The sequence below is a fragment of the Globicephala melas genome, chromosome 2 (genome assembly GCF_963455315.2).
Source record: "Globicephala melas chromosome 2, mGloMel1.2, whole genome shotgun sequence".
Lineage (NCBI taxonomy): Eukaryota > Metazoa > Chordata > Mammalia > Artiodactyla > Delphinidae > Globicephala > Globicephala melas.
The window spans coordinates 131021231-131039068 of NC_083315.2; positions in this window are offsets into that span (position 1 = coordinate 131021231).

Below are 17838 nucleotides of genomic sequence, written 5' to 3' on the forward strand. Positions count from 1 at the left end.
TCATAGATAACCCCCTTATATAATATTAGGTAAAATTCAAATGAGTCCAAGTCTTTCCTGCTAAGTTCTTTGATGAAAACACAATGTAAATGCTTTAGTTAGCAAGTCCCAGAAAGAACATAAGGTGTGACTTGGGTTTGGGACAGGTAGCCTACATGACCAGGTGGCAAGGAGAGAACCTGCTCCAGGTCTGAGTTTAGCTCTGCAGACCAGACCAGTTTTGTCAGGATGTCTAGAGGTGATAAGACCTAGGGAGGTCAGTTCATTCTAACTAAACCCACAACGGTCAAATGTCAGTTACTTCCTTTATAGTGAGAACTATAACTTCTCAACAGACTGGATTCTCAATTATTCTAATTAGTCCATTTTCATTTGTTTGCTTTTATCTGTAGACATATATATATATGACAAGCTAAATCATAATCTGCTTACTTGCTCACCACAGAATTAGAGCAGTGCTAAGTGGAGAAGTTCAATCCTAAGGAAACTCTCAAAAACAGTGGAAGTGGTAGTGAAAGGAAATTGGGAGGGTACTGATAGATTCATTGGAGATATATGCTAAGTTGTAGGCTGGTTAATTTGCTGGAGAGAACTGGGAAAAGGGACAATGGGGGAAAACAACTGGGGTCAGAACAAATCTCAAATACCTCTGCAATTATATCTTCAAAGGAGCCTGGATTTGATTGGATTCATTTATAAAGCAATATATGCCCCTAGTACATTGTTTAAAACAATATAGTAATCAGATGGCAATTAGTGGCACTTAGTGGATGAGTGTGGTCAGAGAAAGAGACCACCTAAGAGAGCCCTGCCAAAACTATTTTCATCCCAGGGTGACTGGGCATACCCAAGGCTGTGCCCCCTAAGTAGTAAAGTCAGCGATTTCACAGTGTCAGGAGAAAACAGACTTCCCTAAAGTAATCCAGAGAGTTAACCAAACAAATAACAAAAATAAGCCCCAGAGTGGGAAACCAATATCCAGGGATGCTATAATATTATGTTATCTAAAACATCCAGTTTCCATTTAAAAATTTATGAAACAAAAAAACAGGAAAGTATGTTCTTTACACCAGAAAAAAAGCAGAAAAAACATAAACTGCCTGTGAGAGTGACCAGATGTTGGATTTAACAGACAATGACATCAAAGTACCCATTATAAATATGCTCAAAGAACTAAAGGCAATCATAGTTAAAGAAGTAAAGGAAGACACAACGACATCATTGCATCAAATAGAGAATATCAATAAAGATAAAAATTATAGGGAAAAATGGAAATTCTGGAGATGAAAAGTACAACTGAAATTAAAAATACACTAGAGGAGCTCAACAGTAGATTCAAATGGACAGAAGAAATAATTAGCAAACAAGACAATTGATAGAGATTATACAACCTACAGAACAGAGAGAAAAAAGAATAAAGACAAATGAAAAGATCCTCAGAGAACTGTGAGATAGCATTAAAAATACCAATATATGCATATGTGAGTATTAGAAAGAAAGGAGAGATAGAAAGGGCAGAAGAAATATTCAAACAAATAATGGCTGAAAAGTTCCCAAATTTATTGAAAAACATTAATCTACACATCCAGGTAGCTCAACAAATTCCAAGTAAGATAAACACAATGAGACTCACAAATAGACACATTAGGACTTCCGTGGTGGTCCAGTGGTTGAGACTCCGTGCTCCCAATACAGGAGGCCCAAGTTCAATCCCTGGTCAGGGAACTAGATCCCGCATGCTGCAATTAAGAGCCCACATGCTACAACTAAAAGATCCCACATGCCGCAACTAAAGATCCCACATGCTGCAATGAAGATCCTGCATGTGGCAACAAAGATCTCGCTGTGCTGCAACTAAGACCTGGCACAGCTAAATAAATAAATAAATATTAAACAAAAAACAGACACGTTACAGCAAAAATGATGAAAGACAGGGAGAAAATCCTACAAGCAGAAAATGAAAAATAACTCATCAGTTACAAGGGAACTCCAATAAGATTAACGACTGACTTACAATCAGAAACAATGGATTCTAGGAGATAATGTTATTTAAAGTGCTCGAAGAAAAAAAGTGTCACCTAAAAATCCTGTATCCTGCAAAACTATCTTTAAAAATAGAGATGGAATAAATTTCCAGATACACAAAAACTGAGAAAAGTTGTTGCTAGCAGACTTGTCCTACAAGAAATATTTTTAAAAAGTTCTTCAGGCTGAATGCTCCAGACAGTAATTCAGACCCACACCAGAAAAAAAAAAAAGGGCACCATTAAAGGTAATTATGTAATTACAAAAGACAGTAAAATGCATATTTTCTCTCTCTCTCTTAATTGATTTAAAAATCAGCTGTATAAAATGTGTATAATATAATGTTGGACCAAAGCATATAGAAATAAAATGTATTTGCCAGTAAGAGCACAAAGGAGGTGAGTGAAAGCAAAGCTCTATTGGCCTAAGGAAATGACTCTAGATGTAAACTCAGATCCATGCAAACAAATGAAGAGAACCAAAAATGATAAATAAGGTTAATATAACAAAAGCTGTAAATATATACCTGCTCTCCTTTCTCCTCTCAGCTTCTTTAAACGTCATAAAATTATATAAAGTGAGAGCTCTGACAGTGTACTGTTGGGTCTGTAATATTTACAGATGTATATGTCCAACAATAATATATATAACAAATACAAATACAAATATATAACAAATACAAATATATAGAAATAATGCTTCTATATCTCACTAAGATTAAGTTTGTGGCAACATGAAGTTGATTCTGATAAGCTAAGATGTATATGATAAGCACTAAAGCAACCTCTAAGGAAACAACTCAAAAATAGTGAAAAAACATGAAAGAATTTAAATGCTACGTTAGAAAATATTCATTTAGTGCAAAAGAAAGCAGTAAAGGAGGAACAAAGGAACAAAAAACAAAATATAAAGAAGAAAGTAAAATGGCAAACACAAATCCAACTACATCAATAATAACATTAAATGTGAATGGTATAAAAACCCATGCAAAAGGCAGAAATTGCCATACTGGATTAAAAAAATAGGATCCCACTATATGCTCTCTGTGGGAGACATATTATATATTCAAAGATACAAATAAATTGAAAGGATGTAAAACAATATATCATGCAAACAGCAACCACAGGAAAACTGGGATGACTATACTAATAGACAAAAGAGACCTTAAAACACAAAAACACTACCAGCAATAAAGAGGGACATTGTATAAGAAGAAAAATCCATCAGGAAGATATTACAATTATAAACATATATGACCCTAGAAACGGAGTACCAAAATCATAAAGCAAACAAATAAAGGGAGAAAGACAATTCAACAAGAGTAGTCAGAGACGTCAGTATTCTATTTAAATAATGGATAGAACAGAAGCAGAAGATCAAGGAAATAGAAGATTTGAGCAACACTGTAAGTCAATGATATCCAACATACATCTGTAGAACACTCCACCCAATAACGGCAGAATATACATTCTTCTTGAGTGCACATGGAACATTTCCCCAGATAGACCATATGTTAGTCCATAAAACAAACCTTGATAAATTTAAATGAGTGAAAATAGTACTAATATGTTCTCTGACTATAATAGAATGAAATTACAAATCAAAAACAGAAGAAAATTGGAAATTCACAAATATGTGAAAACTAATCAACAAACTCCAAATTATTGATGCTTCAAGGAGGAATTCAAAATAGAAAATACAGAAGGCTTTGGGATGAATGAAAATGGAGATACAACATATCAAAATGTATGGGATGCAGAGAAATCAGTGCTAAAAGGGAAATTTATAGCTGTAAATACCTAAATTAAAAAACAAGAAAGATCTCAAATCAATAACTTAAACTTCTACCTTATGACACTGGAAAAAGTTGAGCAAACTATACCCAAAGCAAGCAGAAGGAAGAAAATAATAAAGATTAGTTGAAAATTAATGAAATAGGGAATAGAAAAGCAATAGAGAAAATCAATGACACGAAAAACTGGTTCTTTGAAAAGACTAACAAAATTGAAAAATCTTTAGCTAGATTTATTGAGGAAGAAAAGGGAGAAGAGTCAAATTACTAGATTCAGAAGTGAAAGAAAGGGCATTACTACTGAACATACAGTAATAAAAAGGATTATAAACAATTCCATATGAACAACTGTATGCCAATAAATTAGACAACTTAGATGAAATGGACAAACTCCTAGAAAGACACAAACTACTGCAACTGACTCAAGAAGAAATAGAAAATCTGAATATACCTATAGCAAGAAAAGAGATTAAATTAATAATCAAAAGTATGCACAAAGAAAAGCCATGCCCCAGAGAGCTTCACTGGCGATTTCTTCAAAACACTTGAAGAAGAATTAATATCAATTCTTCAAAAAGTACAAAAGAAGGGAACATTTTCCAACTTACTCTATGAAGCCAGTATTACTCTGAAACCAAAACCAGACAAAAATATCACAGAAAAGACAACTACGTACCAGTATCTCTTATGAATATGGACACAAAAATCTTCAACAAAATACTAGCAAGCCAAATCCAGCACCATATAAAAAGAATTATAAACCATGACCAATTGGGACTTATCCCAGGATGCAAGGTTGGTTTAACATCTGAAAATCAATTTATGTAACACACCATATCAGTAAGATAAAAAACAAAAACCACTTAATCATCTCAATAGATGAAGTAAAAAGCATCTGACAGAATCCAAAATGCTTTCATGATAGAAACACTTAACAAACTAGGAATTGAAGGAAACTCTTAACTTGATAAAGGTGATCTACAAAATCCCATAGCAAACATCATACTTAATAGTAGAAGACTGGATGCTCTCTCCCGAAGTTCAGGAATAAGACAAGGATGTCCACTTTTGCCACTTCTGTTCAGCATTATACTGGAGGTTCAAACCAGGGTAATTAGGCAAGTAAAAGATATAAAAGGCATCTAGACTAGAAAAGAAAAAGTAAAACTATCTTTATTTGCAGATGACATGAACCTGTACATAGAAAATCTTAAGGAATCCACTAACAACTATTTGAATAATAAATAAGTCATCAAGGTTATAAGATACAAGATCAATATACAAAAATCAATTGTATTTCTATACACTTGTAATGAACAATCCAAAAATGAAGTTAAAAAATTCCATGTACAAAGCATCAAAAGGAGTAAAATATTTAGGAATAAATTTAACAAAATTGCAAAACTTATATTCTGAAAATTATGAATCACTGTTAAAGAAAACATAAATAAATTGAAATATCCCAGGTTCATGGATCAGAAGACTTAACATTGTTATGAAGCCAATATTCCCTAATTTAATCTATACATTCAACACAATCCCTCTATGAATCCTATCTGGCTTCTCTGTAGAAATTAATAAGACATTCCTAAAATTCATATGGAATTGCAAGGGATCCATAATAACCAAAACAATCTTGAAAAAGAAGAACATGGCTGGAGGACTCACACAAACATTTATAGCAGCATTATTCATAATAGCCAAAGGTGGAAAAAAACCCAAATGTCCATTGATTGATGAATGGATAAACACAATATGGTATATCCATACAATGAAATATTATTCCCCCATAAAAAGGAATGAAGTAGTGATATGTGCTACAACATAGCTGAACCTTGAAAACATTAAGTGAAAGAAGTCAGTCACAAAAGATCAGACATTATATGATTTAATTTATATAAAATGTCAAGAATATGCAAATATATAAAGACAGAAACTAGATTAATAGTTGCTTAGGGCTGGGGGCAATGGGTAACAGGAGTTTGATAGCTAAAGGGTACAGAGTTGGGTTTTTTTTTTTTTTAAGATAATGATAACATTCTAAAATTGGATATGGTGATCATTGTATACATCTGTAAATATACTATAAACCATTAATTGCATGCTTTAAATTACTTAATTGTATGGTTTGTGAATTATATCTCAATAAAACTGTTATAAAAATCATTAATGTGTATGTTATCTTAGGAAAAGAGGATAAGAAGCTTAAAATATTTCTTCTTTACCTCCTGTTTTTTTAAAGGGGCTAGATCCTGAATCCTTACGAAAATTTTGAAATCAGAAATGAAAATGAAGCATAACACATACACTTAAACATGGTTGCATCTTTTTGTTCTAAATACATTTTCCTGAATCTGATGTTCTATCTTGATCATGATAAAGATTTTCCTCAAGAAGTCCTCTCCAGAAGATGCTGGGTCACATCTGCTGGTAACATATCTTCATAATGCTTATCACTACCTAAAATTATCTTATTTATTAATTTGTTTATTATATTTCCCTACATGAAAAAAATGTTCCCTATTGATTTTAACTCCAGAGTCTAGAACAGTGCAACTCAAGTGTGGTAAGGATAGTGCCAGTCTGTGTGTGGTGCTACCAGTCCTCTACGAGCTAAGTAGAGAAACCGTATGCTAATTTTATGTCTGCTGAATCTAATAATTTAAAAACTGGACTTGTATTTTGTATATCTTCGGTTTATTTTCTTTTTCTAGTAATTTATTTTTATAGTTTTTTTTTCCCAATTATCAGGCTGTGATAGATTTAACATTTTAAAAAACAGAATTGGTCCTTCACCTCAGATGGTTTGAGAAGCCCTAGTTTAGGTGACCACTGAAATTTTTTGCTCCCCTTCCCTAATGAAGTGTTAATGCTGGGAAGTATCCACAAAGCCAGGGATTATAGTTTCCAGTCCCTCTGTCTCGGGGAAAGGGAGGGCACTTGTCTCAAGAGAATGTGAGCAGAAGTGATGCATGTCACTCTTGACATGGCTAATAAGGGGCTACGCCTTCCCTGTCATCTCTTTTTCAATTGCTAGCTAAATGAAGAGGACTCTGCAGACTATAAAAGAGTGAGTCACAAAACAGAAAGAGCCGTTTTCCCAAAAACCACATAGAAGAGCACCAGACCAAGAACAATTGAGCAGACTGTGATATGTCTGAAAAATGGGTTTCTATTATGTTAACTTCAGGACTTATTTGTTATAACCTCTACCATTATGTTAACTAATATGGTGCTCAATAAATGCCTGCTGAGTGAACGAACGAATAGTAAACCTGCCATCAGAACAGTGCTACTACAGTTGACAGTACTATTACTATACTATTAGTGTACTATACTGTATTATTAGTCAACTTGCCAGTGCATGAGAACTTAAAGAGCTTGTGCCAGAACATAAACCAAGAAACTTTTAGGGAGAAAAAAAAAGTAGTGAACTAGCCTGTAGGTTTATTATCATTGCTACTGGGAACAAATAGTTTATGTACCAGCATGGGTTCATGGATTTTTAGAAAGCACTGTATTAGAGGACATTTTTCAAAGTACTGAAAGAATCTAAAATTATGTTTAAAACCACACAAACAGTATTTGTAAAATCCATTCAACCTAATCTCCTACTTTGGATTTACTTCTAAGTTGTTTATTATCCGATTAAGTATAATTGTTAATTATGTATATTTAAAATAGAATATATATGAATACATACATTTATACATCCATCCATCTATCCATCTATCCATTCATTGTCCACCCATCTGTCTACCTATCCACCCATCCAAACTTAAAATGATCTGAAGAGGAGTATGGCTCAGTGGATCAAATACAGGCCAGAGCGTAATCAACTGCCTTATCTGAATAACACATATATACCTGTAACAGGCAAACACATGTGCAGTGCTTCAGAAGGTACAAAGTACTTTCTAAATATACTTTTCATCTTTGTAATTTAATCCTCATTATAATCCCATGGGATAGTTAAAATTACTATTACTCTCATGTTACAAATCAAAAACTGAGACTACCTAAGCAAAGTGAAATTAAGAGACAATACAGATAATTATTGACAAGTTCAGATCTCAATACTTGCTATTAAAGAAAGGGAAAAACTTGGGGGCTGGTATTATCCAGTTAATTCACCTTCACCTTCTCTTTTTGAATGACTTCTTCACTTTGTTAATGTTAACACAGTCATAATACTGTGGCAAATAAGAGAAACAGAGGGCCAGATTTACGTTGCTATTATGTATAAACAATTATACATAACAATATATACAAAATGTGATGGCTTGCATTTACCCAGAATCTCAGCCTGCAAAAATAATTTGAGTAAAGAGGAGTTTGTTTTTAAGGGCCTACTATTCCCGGGTATTAAGCCATCTTGTGATGCAAATAGGCTGACCAGGACTAGGCATTTGTTGCACCATTTTAATCCTTTGAAGTATTTTTTTAAGTGTCTTTTGCCTTTCAGCCTGTAAACTCATGATTTGCCCAAGTCTTGTAGCCAGGTTTCCGGAGGAAGCATGCCAAAGGTGAACCCACTCAGCAGTTCCTAGGCCATCTACACCACATACTTGCCAGCTTTGAGCCTCAAAATTTCAGAAAGTTATGCAATTTCTGGTTAAATTTTTTTATATACATATTTTATGACTTAAAAGGCCCACACCTCTGCCCCCTTCCACCCCTGAAATTCCAAAGATCTGGGAGGATCTATTCATTCAGATAAGCCTCTGAACACATAGATGGTCTGTGGAAACTAGTCTAAACTCAGATGTGCTAAGGTCTCCTCACCATTAATCTACATCCTTAGGCCCAGTGACTGTCTTCAAACTAGATGTACTAGAGATTTCTCCAGTGCCTGTTCTCTAAACCACACTTTTTCAGTATAAGGATTAGGAAGGAAAGGAGGTAGTATTTAACTGATTCTTTTCATTTATTCATTTATCATCCAACATGTACAAGGCATGTTCACGCCTTCCATAAAGTGAAACCCAATGAGAAAGCTAAACTAGGTACCCAAATAACTACAGTACAAGACAATGCCTGTTATGGGACCTGAGAGTAGCCCTAATCAAATGTTTGAGGACAGGAAAGCAAAGAAAACTTCTGAGTAAAGTGGCCATGAAAGGCTTTATGAAAGAAAGAGGGAGCTTCTGAGTTGGATTTTGGAGGAAAAGCAAGATTTCATCAAGGACAGATGAAGGGAAGGACAGTTCAGATGATACGAGCCAGAAGTAAGCAAGAACAAGATGAGGTTAAAAAATGAGGGGGTGGGCTTCCCTGGTGGCGCAGTGGTTGAGCATCCGCCTGCCGATTCAGGGGACACGGGTTCGTGCCCGGGTCCGGGAGGGTCCCACATGCCGCGGAGAGGCTGGGCCCGTGAGCCATGGCCGCTGAGCCTGAGCATCCAGAGCCTGTGCTCCGCAACGGGAGAGGCCACAACAGTGAGAGGCCCATGTACCGCAATAAAAAATTAAAAAAAAAAAAAAGAGGGGGCGTGAAGGTGTCATTTGGCTGGAACATGGGAAACATAATTTGGAACCAAACTTTAAAAGACCTTGAACACCAGGATAAATTGCCATGATTTTATTCAGTAGTCAATGGGAGAATCATTACAAAAGCTTAAATACAGAAGTGATTTGAGCAAAGCAATAATCCAAGAAGCTTGCTCTGGTGGTGGTGTATAGAATGGCCTTTAGGGACCTCCCTGGTGGCGCAGTGGTTAAGCATCCGCCTGTCAATGCAGGGGACACGGGTTCGAGCCCTGGTCTGGGAAGATCCCACATGCCGCGGAGCAACTAAGCCCGTGTGCTACAACTACTGAGCCTGCACTCTAGAGACCACGAGCCACAACTACTGAGCCCCTGTGCCACAACTACTGAAGCCCGCACACCTAGAGCCCACGCTCCACAACAAGAGAAGCCACTGCAATGAGAAGCCCGCGCACCACAATGAAGAGTAGTCCCACTCGCTGCAACTAGAGAAAGCCCATGTGCAGCAGTGAAGACCCAACACACCAAAAAAAAAAAAGCAAATTAAATAAATTTTTTAAAAAAAGAATGGCCTTTAATTTTGAAAGGCTAAAAGTTTGAGGATGAGTTAGAAGCCTTTTATAATAGACTAAAATGAAGCATTAAGACTTAAAGTGAGTTAGTGGCCAAGAAAATGGAAAAGAAGAGAAGAAATAACAAACAGAATTTGGTAGGGAAGAGGGGAAAAATGAAAAGATAACTCCCGGGTCTTGAGTCAGTGCCTGGAAAAATTTATGTTGTGGATACAAATGTTTGGACTCAAATTTATACAAAGATCTAGAGATTTAAAAAATTTATTTCAAGACTGTCTGTGATGTTATCCATAAAAAAAAGGAAAGAAAGACCATAATTTCCCAGGATCACCCTGGACAGCTGGTTGCTCTTGCCCCATTCCTTCATAAGGCTTCTTTTTCCACGGTATCAGCCTGTTTTGGAATATGGACTTGAGAGGTATAAAAGGGGATGAAGAGTTCTTATTTTGATAAATCTAATGCCAGCCTACTCAGGCAGTGTCTAAAGATGCATATGGACCATCTCAATCCACTTTCTGGAGTAGAGAAGTAGACACGCGTTTGATGAGAACCGCAGAGAGAAACACTCCTTTGAGAATACTAGAGACCCATGATCTGTTCTGATGGCATCCACTATGACAGCACTGGGGGGACTCTTCAGTCTATTTCTAACCAAATAACCAAGAGACCTCCAGGCACAGCAGGTCCTCAGCTCAGGGAGCAGATGGAAAATATTCCATTTCCTCAGTGTCAGGGCACTGATGGCAACATTCTGCATGAAGGAATAGGTCTATGGGAAAGTCACTGGGACAGTATTCTTTACCTGTGGTGGGCAGGGGCCAAGAGAAACAAAACCAGTATCATTTTCAGGGCTGGGAAACCTAACCTGGCCACACAAATAATTAACCTGAAAGGCCACTTCATGCTCCTTCAATGGACCCAGATGTTGCACTTCACTTTAGGTAAACGTTATTTTTAGAGACATAAGAATTCAGCATCCAAAATTTATCACCCATCTGAGTGGGAGACACAGAACACAGAACAGATTTATATGTTTAGGGGGTAGGAATGGGGCTTAAGCTCAATAAAATCCTAACTGTGCTTTACTTTTTAATTTAACTTTCAAACATTTCTTTCCTGTTTTGTGACTGAGAATCTCGTACATGTCACCCTTTCAGTGAAGTATCACAGGAAAGACATTTTTGTGGTGTTTAATGGAAATAATTTTTCTTGTGGTATTGCTCTGATACCCTGGGAAACTGGCTTTCAGAGATAAATTAGGCAAAGAGCCGTCTAGTGCTAATTTATTAAGCAGTCAATGGTTTAAAACAACTTTCCCTGTTTCAGCTCACTGGAGATCTGTTACTGGCTCTTGAGAAGACAGCAAAGAGCCCCAAACTGATAAATTTCGTAGATTATCTTGAAACAGACAAAGTGAAGGGTTGGTGTAGGGTAGTTTCATAGGTGTGCAGGGGTAGTGCACACTGTGGTTAAGACTACACATGTGTACTGGATCTCCTGTAATGGTGGCTGAACACTCTAAAGAAACTTTAAAATTCTCTTCCAGGAAGAAATTTCTGTAAGAAATATCTCCTAAACTTTCTCGTCCTTCTAGGGTGTACCAGAAAACAGGAAAAGTGCCATCTGTAAAGAGAAATATTGATGATCAGCCTAAGGTGCTCTAAAGGCCTCAATGCACTTTCTGCAGATGTCCCCAGAACCATGGTTCTTGGCCTAAGTTGCACCCTGGCATCACCAGGGGTGTTTATCAAAGTACTAATGCCTGGGTCCTACTTCAGAGGCTCTGATGACATTGGTCAGGGGTATGGCCTAGGCATTGGGAGTTTTAAACCTTCCCAGGAAGTTCCAATGCGCACACAAGTTTAAGAACCACTGCCCAATAGAAGGTGTTGTCAGAGACTGAGATCTACTTCATACCTGGTAACTGTCAGGTGACTCAGCTGCTAGAATGTGTTCTTTTTCTTGCCTGAAAGTGCAGATCATGGTCACTGATCAGCAATGCAGAGATATTAGGAACAAACAAGGACCAAAAATAATAATAACAATGTTTTAGGAGCTGCTTAACTCCAAATGCTATTCTCTGTGAAGAAGGCTGGACAATTGAGCCCCTGGAGGAAAACAGAGCTAGGAGAAAACATTGAGAAGAGGGAAAATGACTTGCTCTTCATTCAAACTGGAATTTTTTCAAAGGCAATGTAACATTGACCCCTTCTTCAAAGCTAGAAAAGTGCCAGGGCAGAAGGCACTACTGGCTTTTATGACATAACTACTAATTTCCACTTTGAAGAGACCCCTTACTTTTTAAGATACATAAGAATCACCTGCAGAGCTCATTAAATATGCAGCTTCTGAGTCCCACCCAGAGATCTGGACTCAGTAGGGCTGGAGGGGGGCCTAAATATCTGAAGTTTTAAAAGCTCCCCAGGGCATTCTGATAGAGATGAGCTACACCCCACCTTTGAGAAACACTGAGTCTTCCCACCTCCAGGCAACCTCCTGAATGGTTCTTTGCCATAAACTGACTTGCTCTTCTTCAGTTAAATAGATTATCAAGTTAAAAAAGAAAAAAGGAATGCTTCTTTAGTAAAATAGTCTGCAAAGTATTTTTTGAAAGACATTTGACTGAACTTTTTATTGAAAAATCTTCAGTCCTTTTTGGACATCCAAGTGTCTCCTCATTTGTTCAGTTTATTTACAGAGCAGAATGAAGATAAACTACTGCAAACAGACACAACCATATCCACAAACTATAGGCCAATATAGTTCTTGGGCATGGCAGGGGTCTTTCAAATTAAAATCTTCTCATGTCTTGAAATGCAATCAAAACTACAATGAGGTACCACCTCACACCAATCAGAATGGCCATCATTAAAAGTCTACAAATAACAAATGTTGGAGGGGTTGTGGAGAAAAGGGAACCCTCCTACACTGTTGGTGGGAATGTAAGTTGGTACAGCCACTGTGGAAAACAGTACAGGGGTTCCTCAGAAAACTAGAAATAGAATTACCATATGATCCAGAAATCCCACTCCTGGGCATATATCCGGACAAAACTATAATTCAAAAAAATACATGCACCCCTATGTTCATAGCAGCACTATTTACAACAGCCAAGACAGGGAAACAACCTAAGATGTGGTACATATATACAATAGAATATTACTCAGCCATAAAAAGAATGAAATAATGCCATTTGCAGCAACATGGATGCTACTAGAGATTATCATGCTAAGTGAAGTAAGTCAGAAAGAGAAAGACAAATACCATATGATATCACTTATATGTGGATTCTAAAATATGACACAAATGAACCTATCTATGAAACAGAAACAGAATCATGGATATAGAGAACAGACTGGTGGCTGCCAAGGGGGAGGGGGTTGGAAAAGGGATGGAGTGGGAGGGTGGGGTTAGCAGATGTAAGTTTTTATATACAGAATGGGTAAAGAGCAAGGTCCTACTGTATAGCAGAGAACTATATTCAGTATCCTATGATAAACCATAATGGAAAAAAATGTCAAGAAAAAAGAATGCATGTATATGTATAGCTGAATCACTTTGCTGTACAGCAGTAAATCTGTACTTCAATTAAAAAAAAAAGAATAAAATCCAAAAAACCCCCAAATCTTTTCATGTCTTGAATGATCACAAACACTAATGAAGAAAAACCAACAACCATTACAGCAAGCAAATAAACTTCATTCAAGGAATTTGGGAACAAATTTCCATGATTAATATGGAAAATCTGTCCATATAAATGTTTATTTTTTTAATTGGTAAAGTTTCATTATGGCAGCTTACCCACCTGGAGTCAAAGATAATGGAAAGAGACAAAATTTCTAGTTTGGGATTTAAATGTAATAAGTTTGTGTGTGTGTGTGTGTGTGTGTGTGTGTGTGTAAGAGAGAGATGCCAGAGGAGAGCTGTACATTTGAAAAATGTATCTATAATTATTTGGTACCAAATTTTGGAATCCATAGTCCATGGACCTAAAATTCACTCAGAATTCACAATTCAATCTGTAAACAGGGAAATTTGATTGGGAGCAGAGGGTGATGTTCTTCACTGCTTTGTGTTTTTCACTCAGAATTTCCCTGGTCCTCTAAAGCTCTCCAGCCTTGGACATTGTTCTTGTGCTGTGCCCACATTCCATTGGCATAGTCATGGAATGGTATGCTTGGAATGTCTCCACCCTCCAAAATATTTCTGGATCAAGCTTATCCCTTTTCCCTCCGTTGTACAGCATTTGCTTCACTGACTTTTATATTTTTGTATATCATAAAACTCTAGAGCCCCAGTCTAACGCTCTATTAACCCTCCTACATCAACACAATACCCACAGAAGGAGCGCAAACCTAGAATCCTCCACTTGGGGTGCATACAATCTCTTTATTCTGTTGTATTTACCTGCATGCTCCTTCTCTAAATGCTCCTGAATTTAGAAATCAGCTCAGAGAGGTCTAACCTAATTACCAGCAGATTTATCTAAAAAATAATGACTTTCTTTTGAAGTTGCCTCTTGGCAGGATGTTTTTCCTAGTGTGATTTGACAATCTCAAAAGAAGACTGGAACTTAAGGGATACTTGCAGGAAAGACTGCCTTTCTTTTAAAGAAATTCAGCAGCAGGGCACTTAGTGGGGGTTTTTGCTTGTATCAATAATTAGCACTGTTTGTAATAATAATAACAAACTAATGTGCCATTATTATGTGCCAAGTACTGGGCTAAGAGTGCCACATACATTATCTCACTTAATTTCCATAATAATCATAGGTAGGTACCAGCATCCCTATTTTGGTCATAAGAAAATTTGGGTCACAGAGGTAGCATGTGGCATAGCCAGGATTATCTTTATTGCCATAGCAAAATCATAAAAGAAAAAAAATGACAGTGAAAAGACTTTAAGTATCTTCTATAAAACTGTGATTAAAAAGAAAATTAAATGGGTTTTCTAATACAACTATGATAGCAACATCTTTTGGGGTCAGTCAAGTGGGTAGAGAGACTTTGGGAAAAAATTCCTTTTAAAATCTTGTTGGCATTTAAGTGACATTTTGGCGAAACACCACGGAAACATCTGGTCACATCCTCTCAGCCCTAATTTCTTCCCTAAATGTTGTTTTTAATATGTCACAGTTGTTAAATTTGTAACAAGTAATGCCCTTGAGACTAAACAACAGTGCCTGGTATGTGAAAAATGAACAATACATTTTCGGCAGTAAAAACCAAAGGAAATTTTAAATAAACATTTAATTGAGTACAAATAGTCTGAAAGTTATTTTGGTGGAACTTGCCCAATCTGTGTGCTGACATTAGCAGCAGGATGTTCTAAATAAACTCCGTTAAAACAAATGTAGTCTTCTTCACTTGTGACATAACTGATCAGATTCAGTTCTTCTGAAGGATTATGGCTGGGGAAGGAACACTTTTCAGTTGGAAGAGAACTCTCCATTTACAGTCTCAGAACAAATGCATAACCACCAAAATGCCAGGAAGAACAGAGCTGGGGATTTGGATGTTGAACAATGGCTTCAAAGTAGACAACCAAAAGCAGAAAAACAACCACCAACCACCAATGTTTGTGTATTGGTCAGTTAGCCAAGGTCCATGGGCCTGATTCACTTCCCTTCTAACTCTAAAAGGATTTTTCCTTCTAGATAAAACCCTGCATATTTGAATCTAATCCAACATACGTACTTGTCTCAGGCTATATTTTGCTCTTGCTGTATTTTAGTTGTGTACAATGGAAAAGTCTTGCAAAGAACTACACCAAGGGAAAAAAATCAGATCATGGATCATATTCGGGCAATTAGTAATGCAGCTGAGAAAAAGGGGCTGTGTATGTCATTAGCCAATTATTTGAAAACAATTATTTTTCAGTTCAGTGTATTGACTCTTTCTACATATGGATAGGCAGATGCTATTCAGCAGAAATGTTTTTCCACTGATATGGAATCCCCAAAGAAACCATATTGGCTTTGATGTGATTCAGAGATTGTGTCATTCATCAACATGGTTTTAAAGAATGTTAGCAACCTTAGGGTTGGTTCAACCTGAAAATAAACACAGATGGTTCTTGGGAGAACAAACTATTTTCCATAGCAGATTTAACCATACATGTAATGGAATATACATCCTTTGTATTTAGTGCCACATTTGATTACATAAAGGCAGTTGGAATGAATATGAGTCAGACTTTTTTCCTAATATGATAAATACATAGCTTAGCCCCTCCCGTTTTTTTAAATTTTGAGATTTTTAAAAACATACAGAAAAGTTGCATATATATTATCAAGAACTTTTTATTCTTGAACCATATAAGAGTAAATTTAGTAATGTATTCCCTACAGTGACATGAAAGCAGGAAATTAACACTGATTTATTATTTCCAACTACTCTACAGTTTTAACAATTGCCCCAACAATCTGATTTACAGCAATGGATCTCAAACTTTTAGTGTGCATCAGAATCAGTGGAAAGTCTCATTAAACACAGATTACTGGCTCCCAAACCCAAGGTTTCTGATTCAGTGGGTTTGGCATGGGGTCCAAAGTTTTGTATTTCTAACCATGTTCCCAGGTGGTGCTGAAGGTCTGGTCCTGGGATCACACTTGGAGAACCACTGCTTTATAGTAAAAAATATACAATCTAAGATCATATGTAGTATTTAATTATCATGTCTGTTTAGTCTTCTTTAATATAGAGACTATTTTTCAGCTGTTCCTTGATTTACATGATCTTGAAATTTTAGAAGAGTACAGGCCAGTTATTCTATAGACCATCCATCCATATGGGTTTTCCCCATGTTTCTTCGTGATCAGATTCAGGTTATGACTTTTAGCAGGAATATATCACAAAAATGTTCATCTTGTTGTATCCTATTGGGTGGTACATAATTTAAATTGTCTCATTACTGGTGATATTAACTGATTACTTAATTAAGGTGGTCCTTGCCAGGATTCTTCACTTAAAATTATTCTTTTTCCTTTTGTAATTAAAAATTATTTTGTGGGGAGATACTCTGACACTAAGTAAACATCCTCTCTCTCATCAAATTTTTATCCACTAGTCCGAGCATCCACTAATGTTTCTTGCCTGAACTGACTATTATTATGATAGTGCCAAATGGTGTTTTTCTAATTCTGTCATTTATTAGTTGCCATTCTACTGTAAGAATTTTCTCTTCTCCCTATCTATATATACATTATTCATTAGTGTAACATGCAGATTCATGTTTTACTTAATTGGTTATAATCTATTACTATTTTGATGCTCAAATTGTCCCAGAGTTGGCCAGTGAGAGCCCTTTCAAGCTGGCTTCCATGTCCTTTCTATAAGTCCCAGTATTTCTTGAACATTCTTTACTTTCTGATGTCAAAAAATGTTCCAGGCTACTTTTTTACTTCCTCTGCCCTGATGAGTAATCAACCATTTACTCAGAGACTTGGTTGCTTTTAATAGAGAATGGTATTTAAAAGCCAAGATCTATGTCCCCAAGATGTATCCCTTGCTACTGGGCTGTTGCTGCTCCCAGGCCCTTTCATTAGACAGAGCTAGTAAATATATGTATATATATACACACACACATGCACACACACCATAGAATTACATCTAAATTTAGTTCTCTATTTATATTACTGCAATATGCACAGATTTGCATCTATATATCTATATTTAGCTCTATATATTGATAATGATGAATTAACGCCTGTACCTCCAATTCCAATACAACATCACAAGATTCAATCTAGCTTTCTTCCTCTCTATATTCACAACTCCTTTCATAATTCTCAATATTTGTTACTTATTTGATTAATCCCCTGCATGTAGCCAATCTTCCAGCTCAACCAGATCAATAAGTTACTAATTATTAAAGGATAACTGAATTTTCAGATTTCTGTACACCCAAAGAAAACCGATTTTTTGGTGGCTTCTTGATCATTTTACCACAGTATATCCCATGT